This window comes from Silene latifolia, chromosome 1 (genome assembly GCF_048544455.1).
Source record: "Silene latifolia isolate original U9 population chromosome 1, ASM4854445v1, whole genome shotgun sequence".
In the NCBI taxonomy this organism is placed as follows: domain Eukaryota; kingdom Viridiplantae; phylum Streptophyta; class Magnoliopsida; order Caryophyllales; family Caryophyllaceae; genus Silene; species Silene latifolia.
The window spans coordinates 106236199-106247392 of NC_133526.1; the positions used below are offsets into that span (position 1 = coordinate 106236199).

At 38.8% G+C, this 11194-nt stretch overlaps 1 non-coding gene across 1 annotated transcript; it reads left to right on the forward strand.

Annotated features, from left to right (window-relative positions):
- The first annotated feature begins 833 nt into the window (after positions 1-833).
- Positions 834-940, forward strand: LOC141617728 (small nucleolar RNA R71). Its single transcript, XR_012531194.1, has one exon. It is a non-coding gene; the product is annotated as a small nucleolar RNA R71 (small nucleolar RNA).
- The last annotated feature ends 10254 nt before the right edge of the window (positions 941-11194 follow it).

The following is an 11194-nucleotide window of genomic DNA, read 5'->3' on the forward strand; positions in this document are numbered from 1 at the left end:
GATTACTTTGAGGTGGTAATTGCCCCTTTTGTCTTTGTGAGCTTGAAGATGCGAGTTGAGTCAATTGTGTTTCCAACATCTTGGTGTGAGCTAGGATGTTGTTGATGGTGGTTTCCTTTGCTTGGCTATCTTTTTGCATTTGAGTGAAGAATTCTTGTTGATTCTTTTGCATTTGGAGGACCGCTTTTTGGACATCAAAACCTTGGTCATTTTGGTGATTGTATGGATTTTGATTTTGGTAACCTTGGTTTTGATTGTAAAAGGGTATTTGATTTTGGTTTCTCATGGGTGGTGAAGTGTATGTTGTTTGAGGGTTTTGGATATTTTGGCTTTTGTATGAGAGATTTGGATGGAATTTGGTGTTCTCATTGTAATAATTTGAATAAGGGGTACCACTCTTGTATGCTTGGAAAGCATTCACTTGTTCATTTGTTCCCCTACATTCACTTTGGTCATGTCCCAAAGTTCCACAATTCTCACATATCCCACTTGGGATTGATGAGGATGCCGTCATGGCATTAACATGATGCTTTGGTGATTTTGAGACTTCTTCAAGTCTAGCCATAGCTTTTTCAAACTTCAAATTGATTGTGTCAATATGAGCACTAAGTTGAGCACCCAATTGAGTAACGAAGTCCACTTCATGCTTTCCTCCTCTAGTAGCCTTGCGAGGTCTACTATATTGTGAGTTATGGACCGTCATTTCCTCAATCTTGTTCCATGTTTGATTGTCATCAACTTCGGTGAACATTCCATTTGATCCCATGTTGAGAATGTTCCTTGAATCTTCATATAAACCATTCCAAAATTGTTCTACCAAGAACCATTCGCTAAGTCCATGGTGAGGACATGAGCGACAAATTCCCTTGAACCGCTCCCAAGCTTCATACAAAGATTCTTCATCCCTTTGCTTAAAACTCGTAATTTGAGCTCTTAGCATGTTAGTCTTTTCCAGCGGGTAGAATTTTTTGTAGAAAGCTAGAGCCAACTTATTCCAAGAATCAATTCCGAGAGTGGCTTTATCAAGGCCCTTCAACCATTGCTTCGCGGTGCCGATTAGAGAAAAAGGAAATAAGACCCATCTAATTTGGTCTTGAGTCACACCCGTTTGAGAGATTGCATCACAATAGTCGCAAAAGGTTTCCATATGAGAATGAGGGTCTTCACTAGGCATCCTCCCAAATTGGCTCCTTTCAACTAATTGGATGAAGGCGGATTTGGCAATAAAGTTTCCGGTTAGATGTTGTGGTGTAGGAGTACCATTGTGTAGGTTCTCCTCGGTGGGTACGGAGTGTGACGAGAATTTAGGCATTGTAGGTTGATTTTGTGGGGTATTGTGTAATGGGTTCTCCTCTCCTTCTATTGCGAAAGGGTTGGTGAACTCAATAGTTGGTTGAACAACTTCATTAATACCTCTTAAATTCCTCCTAACAAGTCTCCTATTGTTCGTCAAGGTTCTTTCGATTTCACGGTCAAAAGGTAACAATTCACCTTGTGACCTTCTAGACATGCAAAATATCAAACAACTCGAAAACAATTAGAACAAACCTTGAGGAGTTTTACTTCCCCAAGGCAAAGACACAACTAATAACAATAAATAGAAATCTAAATCAAACAAACACCGTCCCCGGCAACGGCGCCATTTTTGATCGGTCCGTTTCGTGTTCACAAATAGATGTGGTCGTTGGGTCACGGTCGAATCAAAACACAATTTATAACTTCACAAAACAACTCTACAATTAGTAAAGAGGCAAGTAAAGGTCGGATCCCAAGGGACGGGAATTGAAATGAGATTTCTATTGCAACTAGCGGTGTCTTAGGGGTGTCACAATTTGGGTTGATGTAGAAGGTCACTAACTAAAATAGCAATGAAAATAAACTAGCAAGATGAATTAAAAAGGGTTGTAAACAATTGATTAAAAAGCACTAGGGTGTCATGGGATCATAGGGGAATCATGGGCAAGCAATTATTGTTGTGATGGATTGAGTTGGGTTATATCTTACAATCCTAGGAAAGTTTGGGTCCCGGAGCCGAATCGATTAGATTGTACAACACCTACAAGTCGACTTAATCTTCCCTACTCAACAACATGCATGGTCTAATGAGACTCGAGTTGGTTTATGTCTTACAAGTCTCATTGAAAAGATAGGTGATGGTGGTAAATGCAAGGATTCATAGGATTAGCATTTCATCAAACATAACTTGTGCATGAGTTAAGATCAAAACAAGCAAGCAAATAAACCATGAAAGCATATTAATTTAAGCATGAATCATTCCCCATGTTGGTTTCCCCTAATCACCCATTAACCCTAGCTAAGAGACTACTCACTTATTATCATGTTGATCGTGCTAGCAAGGTTGTCAATCATATCAACAAATTGAAACATGATGAATAAATGAAAGTAATTAACAATAATTAAAAAGGGATTAAGAGATTATACCTACTAATGATTCCAATAACAAAGCAAGAATAATAGAAGTACTTGATGTTTGATTGAGAGGTTGTCAATCTCCCAATAATAACCCAAATAATCTTCAATTACCCAAAATAAAGGATGAACAAGAGAGAGATTAAAGAAATAAAACTTGGATTAAAACTTGATTAATACTTGATTACAATATTAAAGGGAGATTTGATTGATATTAACTACAGTAATTATTGATAAGAAGAACATGCTCCTCTAATTAGACTAATGGGGTATTTATAGTGAAAATTAGGGAGGATGCATTAGGGTTAACTAAGGGCTAAACTAGTAATTACACTTTTTAGATTGAGCAAGGAGGAGCCGGTATTTTCCGAAGGAAGGGCTTCTTTCTTTGTAGCTTGGAGAAGACGAAATTGGCTGTGAAGGAATCCGTGCGGATTAGGGTCGGGATGTGTGGATTTTGGCGATGGAATCCGAGCGGATTCAAGAGAATCCGGGCGGATTGTGGCAGTGCAATCCGAGCGTCTTTGGAGGAAACCGCTTGGATTGTGCTGTGAGGAGACGGGCGGATTGGAGACAATCCGCTCGGATTGTAGTTCAGCACAATTCCTTCTTCTTTTCTTCCCTTTTCTTCATGAAATCCTTGGGGATTTCCTCGGGGACTCAAGGATCCTTTCTCAACATTGCTCATCTACTATCATATGTATAAAGGCCTTCTAATCTTGTCTCTCCTTGATGCTTGGTCATTGGATTCGATCAATTTAGTCTTGTTTTGCCATGAAAATGCAAGATTCTTACTCCTTTCCTACCAAGGGATCAAAATCTCAAAGAATATGCAAAACAAAGAACTAAAGATAGTAAATGACCCAAATATGCACTAAAAAGCATGGGAACGAGGCTAATTCGGGGACTAAATGTGCGTTAATTATGGTCACATCAATAACAGTTGCCATTTCAACAGAGTTAACAACTCGGGCAACTTTCCCTTTTTCCGATTTTTTCCTCGATATATAACTCAACTGCTCAAGTTTATACCACTTTTTGGCATTTTGATATCTGTGTATTTAGGCCTTTAACCGTTCAGGTGTTAAAGTTGCCCTATTTTCAATCTTTTGTAGTACTCTTGTATAATTCCATGTATTAAGCCACCCTTGTATAATTATGTAGTCGACTTTCTTTCATTTTGGATATTGTAAAACTTTGTCATGTATGGATGATATGTTTTATTAATGAAGTTTCTTTTACTTATTTTGTCAATCATCGAGCTTTCATTGTTTCATAATTACATGTTTAATTGTATACGTAGAGGGTTTGGGGTGCAATTGACGTATGAATGCTTAGCGTAATCTTGTAGATGCATCAAAAAACAATCTACGTGCATTAAATAACCTTGTATATGCATGAAATAAGCTGCCTTCTTTACACTACTTACTTTGACAGATAATCCTCCTAAACCAAGTACTACAGCTGCAGAACCCGAACAAATTCCTCCGAGTCGACGAAGTCCGCGTATCCAACCAAAAGTTACCGAGCAAGTAACACCAGATATGCTTTCTGCTAACAACAATGGTGAGGTTTTACCCTTTCCTGTCCCTTTAAAGATTTCCATTCCATGTCGTTTGTTCCAATATTAATGGTCATAGTTTGGGGTGCAATACCCTTATGAATGCATCCAGTAGCCTTGTAGATGCATCAAAAACCAATCCATATGCATTAACCAACCTTGCCTAGTGGTTTCCCTCCCGTTTGAATGACAATAGCAAGGGAAAGGGTTTAGGGTTGGATAAGGGCGGATCCGCTGTAGCGGTCCGCCTAATCCAACCCTAAACACTTTTCCGTCCCGTTTTAGGATACTCGGGCCCCTATTTTTAATCCCCTCCCCAAAAAGGGGTTCACTCTGCCCCTCTAGGGTGTCTTTAGGTTTTTCTCCCATTCAATGACAATAGCAAGGGAAAGGGTTTAGGGTTGGATTAGGCGGACCCGTGGTAGCGGTCTGCCTAATCCAACCCTAAACCCTTTCCCGTCCCGTTTTAGGATACCCGGGTCCCTATTTTTAATCCCGTCCCCAAAAAGGGGTTCACTCTGCCCCTCTTGGGTGTCTTTAGGTTTTCCTCTTGTTCTAATGACAATAGCAAGGGAAAGGGTTTAGGATTGGATTAGGCGGACCCGCGGTAGCGGTCCGCCTAATCCAACCCTAAACCCTTTACCGTCCCATTTAAGGATACCCGGGCCCCTATTTTTAATCCCGTCCCCAAAAAGGGGTTCACTCTGCCCCTCTAGGGTGTCTTTAGGTTTTCCTCCCATTCGAATGACAATAGCAAGGGAAAGGGTTTAGGGTTGGATTAGGCGGACCCGCGGTACGCAAGATATTTGATACTGTCGTTTCGTACCAAAAATAAATACCTAGATTACTACTAACAGAAGTCAGTGGTAAGTAGGGTCGATCTCCACAGGGAGGCGGTTTACTATCTACTTGTCTATTCTATCCGTCTAGTGTCACAAATGGAGGTTTGATTGATTTGGACTAACTAAACTACTGAAGCTAAAGGCAAGAGAAAAGGGATAAAGGAAATTAACAATAAGAGACGGGAAATATGCTAGGAATCGGTCTACCGTGGCAGCTATACTATCGGATATACTGAGACGATTAAACTATTGATAAGAAGAGCTATGGTCGTCACCTTTCGGTCCTTAAACCGCCCTAGAGCGTAAATAGCTTAGCTTTCACCCTCACTACAATACCCTATTGTAATTAAGCAAGCTTTCCCTTCCAATCTTTCGATCCAGGTCGGGGTTAACTAGATAAATTGGTCTCCTGCATGCATTCATTCGACCAGATAACAATTAAATTGCCTAAGACAATTCTCATCGCAAGACTATTCTATTCAACTCAATTATAACATATTGCTACCACGGCTTCCCTAATCCTAACATACTAAGGGAAATTAGCTATGCATAATGAAATAAACAAGAACAAGGAAAAGAGTAATGAACATAAATTAAAGAGAGTAAAGGAAAGAAAGTTTACAGAAATAAGTCCGGAAATTATTATGAACAAAGTAACAGTAACAGTGTATTGGAAATAATAGTAGAGGAGAAGCCCCCAATTATGTCGAAATCCCTTCCTATTTATAAGAAAAATAGGATTATTAACTAACCTAATGACGGAAATAAGCTAAAAAGCCCAAGCCCATAGCGAATCCACTTGATCGAGTGGAATAAAACCACTCGATCGAGTAAACTAAAGCTTAAACCACTCGATCGAGTAGAAAATCTACTCGATCGAGTAAACCATAAATTGAATCTACTCGATCGAGTAGAAAAAGGACTCGATCGAGCAAAATTCTTCTCGATCGAGTACTTTCCAGCGACAGTTTCCTGCTTTGCGCACTGAACTTCAAACGGCTGCCATTTCTTTGTTACTTGGGCAAACAGGGTGATTCCAGTGGCGTTGGAAAGCTAAGAGGACAAGATTTCATCTCCAATTAGAATCACCTGAATATCTATTGTAGAACTCGAGATATGGCTCTTAAAAGTAGGCACTAGCAATTTGAAGTTCTTCCTTTGCTCGCCTAGCTATCTTACTCCTTTGCGCATCTCAAAATAGCTATATTCCCGCTCCAAATTCACTCTTCCTCCAAATGCATGCTAAACGGACGGTAAAAGGCTTGATTTCACTACTTTATGGTCCATTCCTGCAATTAAGACAAAATACACCAAAGTAGCATATTCGGGGCATTTCGTAGCATAAAACCACGATAAAAGCATCGAAATACGTGCATAAAATAGGCTAAAAAGACTATATAAAATGCACGTATCAAATCTCCCCAAACCAAACCTTTACTCGTCCCCGAGTAAACTAAAATGCAACTAATGGAACGGAAAAAGATAACTCAAAGCTTGCTACAAATGCCCACTTAAGCCAATTTAATGCAAAGAAACTAACACTTATAGCAAGACAGTCAAATGCAAACGAGTTGTATGATGTTTATAATAAAGCTAAACCGTCGACCTTGCAAGACCTTTAATAATGGACTCTCACGGGTCACTCTTCTCTCATGAGGCAAAGGGTGAACATATATATGTAAGAGAGAAAGAGAAACATAGTCGCTCACCTAGACTACGACCCACACAAACATGCATTCAACTAATATGATAAACAATTCTAACTACCGTACACACATTCCAACCAAACAAGGTCCTGTCACAGCTGAGGGCTTACAAAAATATGGTAAAGTGAGGCAATGGGTAAGAAAAGGCAAAATATTTATGGGAATGTGGAGGTATAGGCGGCCAAGCTAGTACCTAAACAAAACCATGTGACAACATCCATTTCCAACTCAATTATGAATTTAAGCACATGCCCTTCATTTGGCATAAAATCTCACCAAACCAAACTTAACTTACTCCTCAATAAATATAAATAAAGCATAGGAGTAGAAACCGTCAACCAAACAAACTCTTTTTCGAATTTTTCTTTTCTTTTTTTGGTTTCTCTTTTTTTCTTATTCTTTTTTTTTCAACTTCTTTTTTTTTCCTTCTTTTTCACGTTTTTTCTTGTCAACCTCCTTTTCTTCATAAATTACCAACTCCGAATCATCAAATACAAGCCAAACTTGATACAAAAGACAATATACCGCAGAACAATCTAAACTAGCTTGACAAGGCAGGCTAAATTTGGAATGTAGTTAAGGGTCAACAGGCAAATTTGGCAAATGTGGCGTTAAATGGGCAAAAATGAAAGAAAGGGAATTGTAAGCACCTCCCTGCATGTGACACCAACCACGAACCCGAATGTATGACGGCAAAAAACAATTGAATTTCATATATGTGCAAATTAATGATACATGTTATGCAAGGAGTAACTACTCACAATTCTACATGAAACTGGTCATAAATGTCACCAGTTTATATGGCTCTAATTCCTTAGAAATTATAAGTAGGTTGCCAAAATCTCAGGTCAAGTCTATATGTTCAGCTAAATTAAACATTAACTCGTAGATTATGCAAAAGACAAAGCTAAAAGATAACAGTTTAATGCAAGGCTTAAGCAAAAAGACAGTTGCAGTGCAATATCATCATTGAAATCTACCGTTCCGACTCAACCTATATGCTAAAATAAACGTGAAAATTTTGAATTTTAACAATTGTTCAATTTTTATGAGATTTTAAATTTTATATGAAAAATAAACAACAATGCATACGGAGATTACACGTGACAACATAAATGCAAATAAAAACAATATGCAGACACAGATATGGATGCATAACCTCCCCAAACCAAACTGTACAATGCCCCCATTGTACCAAAACATGGAAAGGAAATGCAAACTGAAAGAGAAAGAGAGTAAATGCGGAAAAACTCACAAAATGCGCGAATAAAGGGACCTCCCCAAACCGACCATGAACATGGGAGGTCACTAATAGCTCCGAAACATCGTCACCAGAAGCTAAGTCAAGCAATGGGCGTCCAAAACGGCTCGATCGAGAGGAATAGTGGTCGATCGAGTAGAAAAGTGGTCGATCGAGTGAATTTTTTTTTTTTTTTTTTTTTTTACTCGATCGAGTAGAAAGTTACTCGATCGAGTAACTCGTCTTTCTGCAGCTTAAGGATCGAGTAGAATTCCTGCAAAGACGCAATGAAAAACAGCCCGTAAACTAACTAAGCAAGCATACTGATATAGGTTTATGGTACGAAGACCATTTATTACAACTGAAATTAAATAAACTGCAAAATAAAATCGCCGGGTTGCCTCCCGGGTAGCGCTAGCTTCAGACAGGTCCCAGCTCGACCTTTTTTTTTTCTTCGAGCATCTCTAAACAGTCATAATCAAAACAGCTCAAAGCGCGCAGCATGAGATCATACATCTGCGCATGTGCTACACAGAAATGTAAGTAGCACCAAAGTGGAATACAGAAATAGGAAATAAAAGTGTTCAACTTTTTAAGCCGAACAAATTTCCTATGAGCGCTCCTAAATTTATCCACAAAATAAAGGAGCGCGGGAGCAATAGATGATAAATTAAGGTCCCGATTCAGATTAGCAATTTTGACATTACAAGTACGGTGAAAATTCGTTAAATTACAAGTCCACATGGGAGGGGGTATAGCATTACAAGAATTAGAACGAGTCAAGCGAGGTAGCATACTTTGAATATTAACAATAATAAAATTACCGCTAATTACCTCAGGTAGGTTGCTCTCAACATCGGAATCACTGACAAAGGAATTTATTACCTCATCCGTGCTAGGAGCAATTACCGACTCAGCTGTCCTTTCGTCGCCCTCAGTGGAATTCGTCCCGTAAATCTCAGCCTCAAGCGCATCCAACTCGGCTTTGAATAGGGGAGACTCACCGTATCTATTATCATCATCAAAATTGTCGTCTAAAACGACCCCAAGTAACGCATCTAAGCTCCCAATGGCCAATTCAGTCGATCGAGCTGAATAATCACTCGATCGACCAATTTCCTCCTGAATTTTACTCGATCGAGTAGAATTATTGCTCGATCGAGCACTTTCTCCTGGGAAATCACTCGATCGACTAATATTAGTCACTCGATCGAGCTATTCCTCCTGTACAGGGCTGAAATCTTCGCATAAACTCTGGAAATACGATAGAAATTCGTCATCCGAGACATAGAAATCATTCTCAGCATTGGGCAACACGGGTTCTTCATGGGAAAAACCGCTCTTGGTCAAGTACACCTCTTCTGGTTGTCTACCATCCGACTCAGCTGTTAACTGAGCTATTCCAGACTTGATCTCATCAACGTACGCGAAAAATCGTCTATCATATTCTTGCACTAAAGATTTCAGCTCCGCAATCCCTTCTTTCTGTATATCAGGAGGATCTTGTTGCGGTGGCCATTGATAGGGTGGATGTGGCGGCACAACTACAGTTGCCTGACTAGCTCGACTGCGCTGCTTGAACGCGTAAACTTCGTCAATCTCTGCTAAACAAGAAACTGCATCATGCCCATCAGCACCACATCTCCCGCAGTAAATCACCTGCTGTTCCATATAATAGAACATTGGTGACGAGTCAAAGGTACTCAAGCCTTCCCTTTGATGATCTTTCACCTAGAACTGTCTAGGTAGTACCTGTAAGGCCTATCAAAACAGCACTCAAGGAAAAAGATTTGAACGGCCTCAAGGGAAAAATCCCTTGAGGCTAAAAATAGATAAAATTAGAAAAATAAATAAATAGATTGCCTCCCCGGCAACGGCGCCAAAATTTAATACTGTCGTTTCGTACCAAAAATAAATACCTAGATTACTTGTAACACCCCTAATTTCCGTAATATAATTTTATAATTTTATTTTCCCATATTTTATATTTTATTTTCGGGAAAATATCCGTTTGTCGTCTTTTGGGCTCGTTGGGCTCGAAAAACGGTGAAGATCCGTTTCCTCCTTGGGTCTCACGTGAATCTTAGTGTTGATGGGTGAGTTTTAGGCCTAAACCTAGAATAAACCCATGAGCTTCTCTATAAATATGAAGGGAAACCAAACCCTTGCTCTTCTTTTCTCATAATATCACAAAACCCTAAACCTAATTCTCTCCTCCTCTCTTTCTCCTCGTGCCGCGCGCCACCCTGCCTAGGGTTTCGTGCCATCCTCTTTTCTTCTTCGTTCTTCATCGTTCTTTCGTGCTTAGATCGATCCTACTTCTTGGATTTATCTATCCTCTTCGTAAGTTTTTTATGTTTCGCGTAGTTTTTATAGTTTTATAGTTTATATATATATAGTTAGTATATTTATTAGATTTGTTATCTTTGGCACGTGGATGATTTAATGAAGGCGTGGAAGTTGCTCCTGGAGAGGACGTTTATATCGTTGAAGACGATCTCTAGGGTTTTATTTGCTTAATAAGGTAACTAGGTGTTTTCCTTTAATTGTGTTTATATCAATTGATGTAATTAATATGATTTAATGATTGTCTTGTATGATTGGTACATGTTAGATTATTTATGATCATGTTAAATTATGTTTTCGTATGTTTATATATGTTTTAATGTATTAATTATATATCGTATGTTGTTTATGTGATTATTATGGGTGTCATTAGGGTTTACGAATAAACCCTAGTGGCGGCATGATAGGCGGTCAAGGGTTCTTTCCAAAGTTATAGCTAAAGCTAGTATAACATTGATGATGATTCAAGAGTTATAGCTTAAGTTAATACAACTTTGGGTAGCTACTCTAGTTATGGCTGGACCTACTATAACATTGAAGTACGAGATAAGGTTATAGCTGTAACTAATGTAACCCTGAGATTTATGGCTCAAGGTTATGGTTAATGCTAGTATAACTTTGAGTTTCGTATCAAGGTTATAGTTGAGGTATGTATAACTTCAAGTTATATATACTAAAGTTAATGTAGAGGTTACTATAACCTCGCGTCCGGAGTTTATGTTATGGTTAGGGTTACTATAACATTGAATGGTTAATGTTAAAGTTATAGCTGAGGTTACTATAACATTGAATGGTTGATACTTATTTCACATGTTATGTGGTGTTCAGTTTCATTATGTAACGTTGTGTTTGCATATATCGTTTATTACTCTTGTTCATATAATTGTAGGATAGTCAGTTATATTATCCTATAGTTTGATAGTGATGTTATTCACATGTATGTATGGTCAGTTATACGGTGCATTGTTTGTGGGCTACTTGTATAGATGACGTGAGGTATCAGTTACATACCGAACGGAATGAACTAATGCAACCCTTTGGTGTCTGGTGTATGGTCTATGGTCGGGGG